General features: G+C 45.3%; 1 protein-coding gene across 1 annotated transcript in view; it reads left to right on the top strand.

Moving 5' to 3' along the window:
- Positions 1-1383: 1383 nt before the first annotated feature.
- Positions 1384-15779, top strand: part of C1H10orf90 (chromosome 1 C10orf90 homolog) — a 234928-nt gene continuing 220532 nt past the window's right edge. The window contains exon 1 of the mRNA XM_076554347.1: positions 1384-1569. The gene's annotated coding sequence lies outside the window, so the exon portion shown is untranslated. The remainder of the gene's footprint in view (positions 1570-15779) is intronic.

Here is a 15779-nt window from a genome sequence, read left to right as displayed (position 1 = left end):
TCTTGGCCCCAGTAACAGGAGTCTAAAACCCCAGCATCCAGGCCCTAGCGACGGACTATGACTTGCAGAGACCCTGTACACAGCAGGAAGAAGCAAGGTGTTAGCTGACATTGAGCTCTGCTTCTGGGAAAATCACCAAGGCCTTCTTCCTTCACCCTTCCCTGGCTTGCAATGTGGGGGGGGGGGTGTAAAGTTTCCACCAGGTCATCCTTGGAGAAAGCCAGGCAGAAGTCCCCTGCAAGAAGAGTTCTGTGCCTTGCCATCTGCTTTGTCTTGTGCACACCCTTTGACTAACGGCTCCCAAGACCAGCTGAGTAGAAATGGCCCCAACACAGGAAATGAAAATGGGCGGCACTCCTTCGACTGTATTCCAAGCAGCCTGACATTCAGAATCTAATAACTTTTTGCATAAAGTAAACCTTCATAAACATGGCACTATTGGGTTCTGCTGTGGAGAGAGAACTGTGCAAAATAATTTTTGAGCAGAAACTGTAACTATCTCTCAAGAGCCATGTGTACCACAGCTCTGGCACATTCGCCAGCTCCAGGCACACACAGCTCTTTCCTCGTCATGTAGCTCACCTGATCCTCATAACCTGGGGAGGGGCAGGGAGGGAGGGCCGTTCTATCCCAGTGCTCTTCCTGGGGGAAACTGAGGCTCAGGGTTCAAGTCCACGGTTGACTCTGGATGGGAACCCCTACCTGAGCCTTCCTTCCAGGCACGGTGTCTCTGCATGCCCACCTCCAGCTGTCACTTCTGTGAGCCCCTTTTCCCCTGAGTGTGCTTTTACTTTTTGCAGAACTGAGGCCACGCTTTGTGCCTGCCCGTGGGCAGTCTGTATGAGTTCCTTTCAGGCCCCTGCCAAGCAAAAGCAGGCATTCTAAAAGAGCAGCAATTATCCCTCCTGGTTCCTTTGTTCAGAGCTCTGTAAATAATTTATTTGGATTTGAGGGTCTAGAGACGGAAACCCATATTGAACCTCTCGGTAACCAGGTGAATTCAGAGTCTGGAACTTAAAGGCCAGCAGAAAGCAAGTGAGAAAGAAGCGTGCCTCTTTGAAATCAGAGAAGACAGCAAGACCTCAGAGCCCAGGCGGGAGGCTGGAGTTGGCCGGGCTGCAGCAGAGGAAGTTTTCTCGTGGCATTTAAAGGTCACCCGAGGGGTTTCCACAACTCTCTCGTGAGCCCCCCGCAGCAAGGGTTTTTGGATCAACTGTCTGTGAAGTTGGAAAACACAGGCCTGCACTGGAGCTGGTCCCAAACCCCTCCTGCTGCACTCAATACCTGCATCTAACAAAGAAAATTGTGTTTGCCGGGCTGGCTCGCTGAAGTCACAAGATTCCCAGTGTCACACAGTGCTCCGGAATGCCCGGGAAGCCTCCCGAGGAGGGGAAGGTTGTGCTCCCCACCTTTCAGATAACTGCCTTTAGTACCAGCCTGAAAAACCATGTCATGGTCATGGATTTGGTGAAGAGGGACTGGCTTCCTTCCCAGAGAAGAGCCAAAGTTTGTTTCATCCAAATGTGCCCCGGGCTGAAGGTGGCTGAGCAGCAAGTCAGCAGATATGAGGTACAGCTGGGGCTGGCTTGGTGGGGTTGGGGGGGGAGGGCAGCTGCCCCCTGCGCTTGGAGATACTGATGGAGGGCGATGTGCGAGACCCTCGGGCCATGTGTCTTCTCTGGTCTTGCAAAAACATTGCTTTGTTTGTATCTTGGAAAATACTTTTAAATATCCTTTAACGTAGGATTTCAGTTTTTGCAGTATGTTGGAGGGGATAACACCCTGGGTGAATGTGATCGATATACAATTGACAAGAGAAATCTGCTCCAAGGTTTCCAGGGTGGGTCGCTGGTATCCACACCTGGGGACTGCAGCGCGCCGTGATTCCACTGCGGTTAGCCCTGGGAGTCTGCACTTATCTGCCTCTCGGAAGAAACGTCTATTTGTCTGCCTGTGTGTTTAGAGGGAGCATATTCATGACTTTCTTGCTGGAGTTGAGATAGCAAGATTCCAGACTGGTCTTTTCTTTGTAAAGCATGGGCTTTAGTTTTCAAGCCCAGACAACTTTTTTGGAAAATGGGAAGGACTTTTGACAATTGAAAATGTCAACCTGAGATAAACACATCACCCTGAAAGATATCTGTATTCTACTCTGGGTACCAGCCATAAGTGCTTATCTTTCCAGAAAGTAAACACACATGAAATCTGATCAGCGTTTCATTGTACATGGAATAAATTATGAATGACACTGTAATTGACTCCCAGATAGCTCACTTACCCGTCTCTTTGGATGATTGTAACATGCACATTGCTAATGCTTTATGAAAAGGTAAGTGTTTGAATATTGATGCTGTTATTAGGAAAGCCCTCCCCTGAGTTCAGGCAGATACTTGAGACCTTTAGTCATCCATACTTGGCAGCAGAGAAGCCAGCCTGACTGGAAGGAACAGGTTTTGCAGGGTTCAAGGCTAGCCTTCTTCCAGTTCCAGTCCTGGTCAAGTGAATTTCCATGTTCACAACAGATATGTAAAGGCCACAGGAAAAATGGTGTTAATTAAATTCAGTAGTAGTCCTTATTCATTAATTCATTGCCCAATCAGCCAGAGCAAAAGGTGTGCAATTAGAATATAATTGAAAGAAACCAGAGAAGTTATTATTCACAAGTAATTAATCGGATGGGGACAGAATTTTATCATTGTATAATTTTCGTTGTGGCTATTTTCCAGTCCCCCGGAGAGGAGAAAACTTGTTGAATGATCTCATCATGCATTTTACAGTAGTGCTCATGGCTCCATTTTAAACCTTCCTAGTGAATACCCTCTCTTGCACTCCATTTTTCATAAATAAGACTTCTTCATTCCTTTATTATTGTAGCCACACTGAAAGCAATGTGAAAAAAAGTGTTTTGCAAGAGTTGGTGGGAAAACTTCAAATATGCTGATCGCTACAACTACATGTTTCTGTGGCTGAAATGTTTACTATCATTAACAGCCAACAGCCTAGCCATGTGTGTTAAATGAACCCTAGGCCACTCTCCAGCTAACAGTCCAACCAGGTGGATGGTTTTTACTGAATCTATATATAAGACATGGTGTATACAGGGCTTGCTTCCTGAACTCAAGGGCTGGCCAAGTTTGAAGACAATGAATAGGATCCAGGTTTCCTGACCTTCTGAATTTTGGAGTGGGGAGACATGGATGGAGGTGATGGAGGTGTACCCAGGAGGCCCACAAGCCAGGCATCTTCTCTGGTCTGGCAAACACATCGCATCTGTCTGCTGCCTGGGAGTGGAGTGCAGTTTATTTTGTGTATGATCTCGTTTCTTATCAGATTTCATGTGTTTACTTTCTGAAGAGACAGCCGCTTACGGCTGGTACCATTTACAGAATACAGATATCTTTTAGGGGTCCTGTGTTTATCTCAGGTTGACATTTTTCATCTCCAAAGTTCAGTAGTAAACATTTCAAGAATTTAAAATAGTCTAAAGCCATTGAGCTGTTACAGTTATCCTCGCTGGGGCGTGTCAGTACTGTTTAGAAGGGGTAGGAAAAAGAAGCCCTGGTGCTCCATTTCCCAAGCTGAACATACCCGAAAGACCAATTAACAGCCCAGCCTGCCATTGGACTCAGCTCGGTGACTTCTCCTCCTCCATCAACTCAGAGGTTTCCTGTTAACCTGGGCTTGGCCATAAAGTGACTGATGAGGTAGAAAATGAGCAAGGTCGCTGGGATGAACTCTCAATCCACAGGGGTACTAGATAAAAGAAATGGGTTCATTTTTCAACAAAAGTGAAAAATTTTTTTTTTAAACTGATGTCAAGTTCCTGGGGGAAACTGTGAGTCTGCTGATCTGAGGATGAGTTCTATAGATGGGGAATTCTCTCAAACCATGGTCTTAGTCCTGAGCTGTGTTAATGCTTGGAGACATCGCCATTCATTTGGGAGAACAGTGATTGGTTAACTCCAGCCCAGGCATGGTCCAGGTGTATCTAGTCTCTTCCTTAAACTGTCTTCAGTTGGAGCCATGAGAAGAACCGGTGCTGAGAGATGGCCAAGGCAGGAAGCAGATGAGAGTGGGAATGTTGCAGATCCCAGTGCCTGATATTTGCAAAGCTTGGATTCCTCTTGACCCCAAATGTACCCCAAAGTAACAGGGACATTATGTGTTAAGGAAATTCTTCTTTAAGTGTTCTGTATGGTTAAGAAATTAACCAAGCCATAGGTGGATGTGGATAGTCCCCTCTAAAAACTATGTTTGCTGCTCACATGATGAATATACCTTCCTGAGGTGCCCCACGAAAAGGCTCCGATGGCTTCACCAACCATGGGAAGAGAAGCCATAGAGTTGTACGATTGATATGCATCTCCCAGGGTGGGTTGTTTAAGTATCTCTGTTCTACAGAGTGCAGGGAATAAGCTACAGCACCCATACATTTGGTTTTGAGTAAGTTATTAAGTATACAACAAGCCAAATTAAAAGAGTAAATAGCAATTATCAGATAAAGAAATAGATACATAGTTGGCAAAACATTACCAAACTGGGCATTCAGAACATCTTGCCAAAATGGGGAAGCCCCTTTAAAGCAGTCAGCTGGTGTTCCCTGTAGAGACTACACTGGGCAAAGCAGACTGACTCATCCAGAGATGCTTCCAAGGAAAAGAACTAATAACAACAAAAAGGTGACGTCACCAAATCAAGGTTTACAAACATCTAGCAGAAACCAACTAGGGAAGCCCTGATAAGGCAGTCCGTTGGAGTTTCCAGCAGAGCGGGGGTAGAGGGTATGAGGGTGGGGAGACCCTCAGGTGAGGCTTCCAAAGGAAAAGGAGTAGATGTAGATAATGTTATGGAATCGGGTGCTCACAACATCCAACAGAAACTGATTGGGAAGGCTGAGGCAGTCAGCAGTTCTCCATTGAGCATCCTCCCCATGGTTGGCCGTCCAGCTTCTCCTTCCCAGTGCAGACTCTTTTATATCCCAAGATAAGCAACAGTAACCTCTGTTGGAAACAGTTCACCTTCTCACTGTTCTAAAGGTCACAATTTTAGCAAAAACTAAAGGTTTTGCTCATGGGCTGTTTTGTGTCCCCTGAAACAGAATTGGGGTGGGTGACTCATCCCCAGACAAAGGGCCTCAGAGAAGTCTTTGAGACAAACATGCTTTGGTCTAAAATGGGGTTGGGAATGCACACTCCAGAGCCAGCCCTGGTGATCTCAAATAAAACATGACAATTTGCCATTATAATATTCATTACAACCTCTCAAAAGGTTATTGAGACCTATCTAGTAATAGGTGCATGCCAGAGCTTGAAGGCTGAGGCTTGCCTATCTGTTTTCTGATGGGTGACAGTTTTAAACATTGTCTTCAGGAAATGAGCGAGGGGAAGGTGTTATATGTGGGAAACACTATTTACCTAAGCCTCTTTCACCATCTGATTTTTTATTTTCTACTTAACTTATTATTACTTTTTACAATCTAATGAGGAGACTTTTGCCAGCAAAAGTCTGGCTGCCTAGAAGAGTCATGGTGACATTTGAAAGTCCCTCTATATGTGTGACCGAGCTAAGACCACTGTGACTCAGTGGGCCCAGAGCAATATCAGAGCATCAACACCAAATAGCAAACAAAGTAAAACAATTCCTAGGCGGCTCCTTACAGCTCCTACTTCTCTCTGGTTCACAATTCTCTCTACCTTCCCAAGTACATGAGGCAAACACTAATGGGGGTCCAAAGCTCTTGCTGGTGACACTCACCCTTCTTACTTCCCCATCTATTTCTACTGATCGTTTTGCCTCCTGTTATGAGTTGTGTTTTCTTTCTTCATTACGTACGAGGCAGTTTTTCAGTTGGATGTCAGCTATTGTGACTTTTGCATTGTTGGATGTCTGATCTTGTTCTGCTTCTGTAAAGAGTATTGGCTGGGTTCTGGTAGCAGACTAAGCAGCTTGCAGACAGCTTGGACCTGCTGGGGTTTACCGGGGAGGTCTGTGAAAGGTCTAGCTGAGGCTCTGGTGCAGAGTAATGGTTTTCAAGTACCATGGCTTTGCTCCATGGTGATACCTGGAGACAGTTTTGGTGATGGATGCTTGGAGGAGGATGCCACTGCTAATGGTCATAGATGCTGCTATCTTCTGTGTATGTAAATATGTGTGTGCACGATTGTGTGCATGTGTGTGAATATCTATGGATTCCAGAAGTCAACTTTGGATGATGCCATTCACCTTGCTTTTTTTTGAGACAGGGTCTCTCTATCACTTTTACCTGGAAACCACTGGTTTGGTTAGACTGGCAAACCCTACGAACTTACCTTTCTCAGCATCTTGAAGTCTGAGACTATGAGAGAGCATACCACCGGTCCAACTATTTCTTTAAAATATATTTTCTAGGGATCAAGTTTTTGTTTGCATAGCATGTACTTTACTGACTTATTCCCCAAGCTCCAATGGTGTTAACTTCCTCCAATACACAGCCCAGCTCTCTTCCTTCTGATGGAGAACACTCCAGTCCAAAATGCCTGCAGCATTGAGGGGGAGAAGTCCTATTCTAGGGCATATTTAGTCCCACCATTAAGACACAGCCCTTCTGAGGAGTCTCTCTGGCTTTTCTGGTGTGATGAGACCTTCCTGCAGGTGGGAACGTGAATTCTTTCTGCCTGTTTGAGGTCCTGCTCCTTTCTGGAATTTCTTTCCCCTTGCTATCAGATAGTATTCTCTCAAGCAGATGCAGGTCAGAAACCGTGAGGGGTCCCTTGTGATCAGCCGACACTCCCTTTTCTTACAGTTCCTACCCTTCGTGAATGTCAACCCCAGCCACCTGAGCCCTGCAGATGTCTCCTGTGCTCAGTGAAAACACAGGGTCTGCTGAGTCTCCACTCCCAGGGTCACAATCCGGAAACCACACATATAGGGATAATTGTGGAGTTCTTCTCTCTCATTTCCCCCTATCAGGGATCACAGGCCTGTATTGCTGGCTTACAATGAAAAAAAAAAACAAAAAACAAAAAAAAAACTATTGTTTTGCAGCTTTTACTATTCTGTTATACTCTATTTGTAGACAGAAGTAAATGCCTGGCCATACGGTTTGGGTGTTGTACCAGTGCTGGGAAAGTGGGAAAGTTTGCTCGTGTGTGTGTGTGTGTGTGTGTGTGTGTGTGTGTGTGCATGTTCATACCAGTATAAATGTGAAAATGAGTGTATATGTGTTCAGGTATTTGTAAAGGCCACAGGTGAGGGAGGCGTCATCCCTCATCCCTCTGTAACTTTGTATCTATTTTGTTTTTGGACATGTCTTAATGGCCTGGAACTTACCAAATAGGATAAGGTGGCTGGCTGGCCAGTGACATCCAGACATCCTCTTGTTTCCACCTCCCCATTATGGGAATTGTAACCACATACTATCATGCTTGGCTTTTTAAAAATCTGGGTTCTGGGGATCTAACTCGGGTCCCCAAGCTTGCAAGACAAGCACTTCACCAACTAAACCTCCTCCCCAGCCCCTCTACTATGGACTTTGATGAAGGCTTTCAAGTGACTGGGATGTGTCTTGAGGCCTGGAGTAACAAAAACACTCAAATTTGAAGCGCTCAGGCTTCATGATGACTTGATTCATGGAATGATGAGGTCACAGAGACCAAACGGGAGGGAAAACAAATGCTTTCTTCTCTTGCTTATCAAAAGGGATGTAGCAGAATTACCCAGCAGCTAGCTGAGTTGACAAGTCTGAGCCAGATCAAAGTTTTCCCAATCTCGATTTTCTTCCCGGCCTCAAAGCAATGATTTTGCTGGAGGAGTGTGCTGGAGATTCCTGTTGAAATGGAGGCCCGAGCACTCCAAGGCAAGCAGGCAGAGAAAAGCCAAGTAGATAGCACTGAGGCTCAAGATGATCGTTTCATTTCCTCTTCACTCCAGGGCTTTCTCTCCTCCTCTACTGTCCATGGCTGGTTCAGAAATCCATGGGCTATTGAATTTGTATGTGTGGTGCTGGGAATTAAACCTAGAACCACTGGGCTGCACGTCTAGTTCCAGAACAACATGAATTCATGATCTGAAGTTCTAGAACCATCCTTTGTATCGCTAGGATCCAGTGGAAGGCAACAAAGACGCCAGTATCAACCCCTCCACTGGGAGAGCTGGTGTGTGAAGGGTGGGGGTGGGGCTGTGCACCAGAAGGGAGAATGGCCAGGCCAGGATCACTGTGTGTGTGTGGGGAGCTCAGTGGAGGCAGAGGTGGAACAATGGAGGCTGGTGTGGCAGATCCCTGAAAAGCCTCATTCATCCTCGCCACAGCTGTGGGAGACACATGAGCCCCATTTTTTTTTCCAAAGAGAAAATTCTGAGAGGCTTGGAGAGTTGATACAAGCACCACAGAGACACAGCTAGTGTGGCTAGGAGGACTCTGGCCTCATGATGTCCTATTCTGAGGTCTGTGTTCCTCATGTGGTGCTCAGGAAGAGAGAAGAGGAGGCAAGGTCCCCCCCCCCACACACACACACCGGCAATAACTGCTGGAGAGTGGATCCAGGGTCATCACAGACACAGGGAAAGCCAGTCCTGACTACGGCCAGGGTCAGACGGTGGAAGGTCAAGTCAGGGTCTTCTACTGCCCTTCGGCCTCCTGCTGAAGTCACGGTTCTTTGTCACCCCCTTCTTGCCTGGCACTTCCATCCCTCTATTTTTGCTGCCCCAGTTTCGACTCATGCAGAGAGTAGAGGAAGTTAGGAGGAAACACTCTGGCTGGCTTGCTGTAAAATATCTACCAACCAGCAAAAATCATTATATGGTTTTAATATAGCTTTTTAGAAGTTTGTTGTCCAAGCAGATGATAAGAGTCAAAAGTTACAATGTATATGATGTGTGTAAAGAAAGCCAAATTCTGTCGTATGCTGATTCCCCCGTAAGCAGCTCATCTAGAATTATAGACAACTTTCACAGGTTTAGCATAGAGAGGAACAAACTATTTCTGATAGTGAATGTGGTAGTTTTGTGGCAGGCTTGACTTGATTTGTGAATTGAACCCATACTTTAGGTACTGTGTAAAATGATCTTTATAACTTTGGTACTTTAAAAAAATATATAACATTTTCTGTTAAAATATAAACACCAGGTTTGGCGAGATGGCTCAGCAGATAAAGGCCCTTGCTGGCAACCTGACCACCTGAGTTTGATCTCTGGAGCTCACATGATTGAAAGAGAGAACTGACTCCTGCAAGTCATTCTCTGGCCTTCGCATGTGTTCTGTGGCATGTGCATACCACACCCATACAATAAAAACCTAAATAAAGATAATAAAACGGAATAACCAACACTAATAACTCATATGCACATATCATCTGATCGCTGGACAGTGAATCACAAGAGCATAATTACAATGATGGGAAAACTGGACAAGTTCAATATGAAGGCATGCAGCTTGAACTCCACGTGGAACATTGTAAGATTTCAAGCGCTTAACAATATTGATTTTGGCTTATGAGGCTTTATTCTCTACATGATAAAGATATCTTTTGCAAACACTAATGAGGAAGGCTGGAGAGATGGCTCAGCAGTTAAGAGTACTTGGTATTCTTACAGAGAACGTGGGTTCTGTTTCCAGCGCCCACAAGACAGCTCACAATCACCAGTAACTCCAATTCCAGGGGTCTGATGACCTCGTCTGGCCTCCTTGGGCACTGCAGACATCTGCTGGACATAACTTACATGTCATACATGTAGGCAAGCATTCTGACACATAAAATATGAGTAAACCTTATTTAAAAAGGGAAACAGTAGTAGGGAAGCCATGCATTCACATGAAACAAACACAAGAGTACAGAAGTTCTGCAACCCAAAGCTTGAAATTGTGTCAGCATCTTTAGCATGAGTAAATGTATTTGTGGCTTTCTTTTATGACTATAAAATAAAATAGAACAAAATAAAATATTTACCCGGAACCCCCTATGAGCCAGTAAACTATGCTAGGTGCTGGGAACACAGTACTGAAGTCTGGTTCCCGTGCCTGCTCATCCTCTGGGAGGGCAGCTAATAAATGTCTACACAGAACTTTGAGTACAAAGGACCCAATAAGACTGTTCAGAAATGGAGACATCCGGCCGTGTTCCTCTTGTAAGACTGGGAGGGTTTTGAGGCTCAGTGGTAAGAGTGAGGTATGTGCTAAAACTGAGTAAGAGGAAACTGTTTCTGGCAAAAAGACCAACAATTTCCAAATAGCTATTCGGGTCAGGAGAACCTAAACAGAACCCAGCAATCTCTCTCAGCTGAAGAGACTTGAAGTTATAGATAGAATTCGAGGTCACAGTTCTTGAGAGGAGGAGGCCAACACAGAAATAGCTCTAAAACGGTTGCTGCAGGTCTCCTTGACTCTGGCTGCAAACCTGCCTGTGCTTTGCTGAGCTGTAGAGCCGGGAAAGAACAGCTCTTGAGAGGTCTGAGAGGACCGGTCCTCAGCACTCTCCCAGGGCTATGGGCCACTCAGGTCTTCAACCATCTGGAACAGAGAGACTTCCTTTCCTTTGGAAGCAGTCTAGTAGGGTCACCAAAAGGTCATGCCTTTGTTGTGTGTCCAAAGTAGTTTCTAGACTCAAGCCTCAGACTCATTTCACTACAATTTAAAAACACTGAAAAAAAAAACCACACAAGCGATTTCTTATGTAGTTTAACTGGTTAGCAAAACAAAGTTCATGTAAATATAAGAATACAAAAAAAATCAGCAATGGATAATGTAAAATTTATAATATCTAGCATCCACTTAAAAATGACTAGACATTCAAAGAATTCAAAAGACTGAATCATGAGCAAGATAAATGCCAGTCAATAGAATCGTTCATTGAAATGATGGAATCAGCAAACATGGACTTTCACAAAGGGTATTATCAACATTATAAGTATATTGTTTTTTCTTTGAATTCCTTGTATTTAAAGGGAACCATCATCATGATGGAGAGACACATGGATGATATATAGAAAGAGCAATACAGAATGTCTGGGGAAGAAAAAAGAAATAAACTAGCAACTTTACTGGGTGTAATCAGCTGCAGACTTGATACTACAGAAGGCAAGATCATTGGGCTTCCCAAACTCAGGATGGGAGAGTTTAAAGAGTAGAGGGACCAAGAGAAAGGAGGAGAGTGAGAGACTACATGCAGGAGACAGGGAGCAGACTCAGTGACCAATCTGATGATGTTGAGTCCAGTACACACATTAGGAGAGTCTCAGGAGTGAAGAATGGATGAGGAGAAGAATCCAAGAAGGAGATGATGGCCTCAAAGTTCACAGTTAATGAAATGTATAAAGAATTGCCTGCCAAGCATCTTTATTCCCCAAATGGTGGTGACAGGGTGACGAGCCGGGGTACCCCAATCTAGGGAAAGTGGGTTTCTTGTGGCCATCTTGCATTGATGACTGAAGCATCCAGCTTTCTTCCTTAAGGCCAGGATTACAGCAGCACAATGCATCACTGCAGATGGCTTTAACTGGGATTGGCTCTCAGAGGCAGGAAGCACACCCGGGCAAGAACCATCTGTATTTGTTCTGTATTGCTGTGTAGCAGATGGTCATGTCTGACAGTTGTGTAGACTACAAGCCCTTGTGTGGGTTAGATGGCGCCTCTACATAGAGAAGCCCTCCCCAGTCTGAATAGGTGTCAGCCTCTCACCAAATGCTCAGGGCCCTCTTTCAAGGCTACTGGTAATCGGAGGTAATCGTTGGTACTGCACCAAGGCTACTGGTGCAGTACCAACGTCTCCATTTCCTTGTGGGTTACAGACAGCTATCAACTAACAGAGGCTATCTGCAGGTCCCTGCCATGTGACTCTAGCCAGAGAGAACATTAGTTTGTCCTTTAAAAATTATTTATGTTACTTACGTGAGTCTGAGTGAGGATATGTGTACCACGTGCATGTAGGAGCCCCCAGGGTCCAGAAGAGGGCATCGGAGGGAGATAAAGGCTGCTGGGAGCCACCATGCAGGTGCTGGGAACGGAACCTGGGTCATCAGCAAGAGAGAGATCTCTAGTTCTGTGTTTGCCTTTTCAAGGTCATCTGGAAAAATCTTTCTGCATTCGATCTCTCTTGACTTCTTTACACATTCCACCTGTTAGGTCAGGCCCTCCTAATATATCCTCTAATTCTATTGATTCAATGACAACAGATTTGTAACCTCAGTATCGTCAGCAAAACCTTTTTCCAATGTAACATAGCTTAGCCATAGGAACAGGCTCTGTCCACAGCTGCTGCTCATACTCCAGGGAAGAAGACTATGCAAGGTATACACAGCAAGGGTAGGAGTCTCAGTGGCTGGCTGAGTTGTCTGCTTTCCAGCGAATTTTCAATTATTTGTATAGGTGAAGAAAAGAAAATATAAGGAGGCTTTGGGAAAGGCCACATAGGTTGGAGTCTATTTGAGAGCAGCATGGGAGAGGGTTTTATACATTGCTGTATGGAACCACACTCTTACTTCTGACATCAGATCAGCCTTGAGTAGATACTTTAGGATTGTGCCATAAATAAATGATGAACAAAAGCTCATTAAATATATCTCGGTGCAAACTGGCAGCCAGGAAAGTGACAGTTACTGCACAGATGGTATCTTCTCTGACTCGATGCTTATAGTTGCCCCCCTTGTATACTCAGGCTTTTGAGTGATTAGCAGAGAAACAGAAGGATGATGGGCAGCTGAGTACCAGCTCTCAGTTGGCCTAAGTGAAACTACAAAGTGGAAGTCACCTGTTCGATTATCTTTTCTGTTAATAGGATTCTGAAATAGGGAAATAATCTCAAGTGTAATTCACATCCTCTCTCTGTCTCAACAAGACAACACTAAAATTGAGTATCTTCAGCAAACCCCACAATTTGGAAATGACAATGTGTCTGAGAAGCAAATAGAGCTGACAGCAAATGGAGAGAATAGTTTTTCAAAGCAGATAGCTAACTGCTTACCACCTTGTATGGAAGGCAAGAAGTCGCTTCATGTTAAAGCAACCTCCCACCTAGAGCAAGGGACCGGCCACATAAGGGACTCAACCCCCACAGAGGCCCAGATGCCTCTAATTCAGTCATGTGTTTACAGGAACTTCATGAAAACTGTGATTTTAGCTTATCTCCCACTGATTGTTCTAGGTGCTACTGGGTTCTCTGCACTCTGCTTTGCCCACTGGTTCCTCAGTACTCTGCTCTGTCCTCTGTGCTATGTTGTTCTCTAGTCCCTGAGTGGCGCAGCCTATTGACTGGTGATGGGCCAGGTCAGGCATGTAGAAGGATTGCATCTTGGTTGAAGGGTATGCAGAGAGGGTTCCATGAGTGTAGGGGAGAGATGTGTTTCTTGGGATGGAACAAACGTTGTTGGCTTTCATACTGCACTAGGGATTCAGGAGTACAGGTAGGAAGGTTCTCCTGAGCAGTCTCAGAAGAATGGCCACTTGTATTGGGCTGTGTAATCTGTGGAGAATGTTGCAAAATGAAACCATGAGTAGTCCTCTTTGAAAACAGGGAGAGCTGTCAGAAAAAGGTCTTTAGTAGATTTCAAACTTTAAAAAAATTTTTTCCCTTTCTTTCAATTTTCCACGATGTTTTATTTTATTTTATTTTTTAGTGAATGATCTCTGTAAAGATAAATTACAATTTTACATTATAAGTGTGGAGTTTACTGCTCATCTTTACAATGTCCAATGAATGCTGTCTTTAGCAAAAATGGAGTTACAACATTAACTCTTGAGTGGAATCGGCACAATGACAATTAGGTCGCAGCTCATCTATGGGCACGTGTGCTTCATTCTTACAAGAACAATGTGTTTGCTGCACGAACCAGCTCAGCTGTCTCATTCCCATCCTTGAATACGGTCACTTTCCACCAATGCTCACTGCTTCTAGCTTGCTGGGAAGAAGGCAAGGACTGCACACGTGGTTTGGGTTTTCTGAGCTTTCCTTCTTTCTCCACCATCATCTCATTATGCGTGGTTGATCACACCCAGGGAAGCGATGTAATCATGTTGGTCAGATTTTCTGTGCCTGTTGTAGAAGCATGGCCTAGAGTAGGCCTTGGAGAAACCAGAATTGTTAAGCATGCAGGCCTGCTTCCTTCCAGGAAGAGGATGACAGCTGGACCTGCGTTGCTGGAGTAAGTGGTCAAACAACCCTATGATCCTTTGTTCTTAGGAGCCAGCCTCTACCCGAATTTCCCCCAGATCCTGAGAATTGTTTAGACTCTAATCCTTTGTCTCTCAGTGAACAGAACTCATCCTTGTGAAAGAGGCCCAATGTACTTGGCATCCTCCATCAACGGAATCCATCTTTAAACTTACTACAAATCCTTCCTCTCTAGGCCCTAGTCTAGAGCAATGTTTCCCAGTCAATAGAGCTCATTCTTGTAATAAAGGTCTCAGGAACTTTGCTATAGCTGGTATTTTGCAAGAGATTTTTGATGTGGCCATCCCTGAAGCTTTGTCATGAGAACTATCACATGGAGAATTTCCCCAAAGTTTGACTGTGTTTAAATGTTAAGAAAATTAAATCATCGGATCAGACTGTCTAGAAGTTTTGATCGAGTCTGACTGACCAAGTTTAGCTATACTGCGTTTCCATTCTCATCTCTTCAGGGTTCATTTCCCTGCCAACTGTGATATCTGCAGGCACCCCACCCCCCAACACCTTGTACAAACATATTTGTCAGAATCCTCTAAAAGGAGGAGGATTTATTCTAGCATGCAGTTTCAAGGTATGAAGGTTAATTTTCATTGCCAACTTGACTACATTTGGGGTCACGTGGGTGACATACTTCTGGACTGTGGTCAGGAATGCCCTCAGAGAGCTTTAACGAAAGGGGAAGAACCCAACCTGAGTGTGGGCAGCACTGTGCCATGGGCTGTGGGCAGGACTGAACAAAAAGGAAAAGGGAGGAAGCCAGGGAGTGCCGACCTCCCTTGTTCCCCGCCTCCCTGTCAGGGTGTGCACTAAGGTATGTCCGCTGCTGGGGCTTCCCGCCCCAGTGGCCGGCCTCCCTCCCTCCGAGCTGTGCATCAGAATAAACCTTCCTCCTCTAAATTGTTTCTTATGAGGTATTTATCCACAGCAGTGAGGAGAATAGCTGGTATATGTTAAACTCCTTGGCGCCATGGATGATGGGCCTGCCTTAGGAACTATCAGAGTGGGAGAAGCATGCAGCAGAGGTCACTCACTTCATAGTAGACAGGAATCGGGAAGAGCAACAGAATGGGGTCTGGGACAAGATATAGCCTCTAAGAACACACCTCCAATGACCCACTTCCTCCAGCCAAGCCCAACCTCCTAAAGTTTCTAGACTCTCCCAAAATAGCGCCGCCAGCTGGGACCAAGTCCTCAATACCTCAACACTTTTGGGGGCAGACTTCTTATCTATACCACGCCAGTGAGTAAGCCACCATCGGGCTGTTTGGCGATTTGATACCTGCTAAGTCTGCAGTGAGTCAGGAGGTATGTCCTCCGTGTGGTGGGCATTGTTCTGGTGGAGGCTCCATCTCAGCCCCTGCCATCCATATCATATACCCAAAGAGTTTGGGATGATTGGATGGAAGCCCTACCTCTCTCTCTCCCCAGACCCTGCCCCCAAGAAAGCCCGCCAGACAGCAGCCCCTCTCTAGAGCTGCCCTCCCCGTTCCAGACCCCCAATCTGTGAGAGAGCCCGCCAAAAGCCAGGCCCTCCCTGGAGCTACTCAAGACCACGCTGACAGGTTACTTAAGGCCTGGTAGCCACATTTACCATGTGACTCTTTCCCTGCCTGCCTTTCCAAGCATTACCCAGGATTGCTTTGC

The sequence above is a fragment of the Peromyscus maniculatus genome, chromosome 1 (genome assembly GCF_049852395.1).
Source record: "Peromyscus maniculatus bairdii isolate BWxNUB_F1_BW_parent chromosome 1, HU_Pman_BW_mat_3.1, whole genome shotgun sequence".
NCBI lineage: Eukaryota > Metazoa > Chordata > Mammalia > Rodentia > Cricetidae > Peromyscus > Peromyscus maniculatus.
This window is presented reverse-complemented; position numbering and strand designations above follow the sequence as displayed.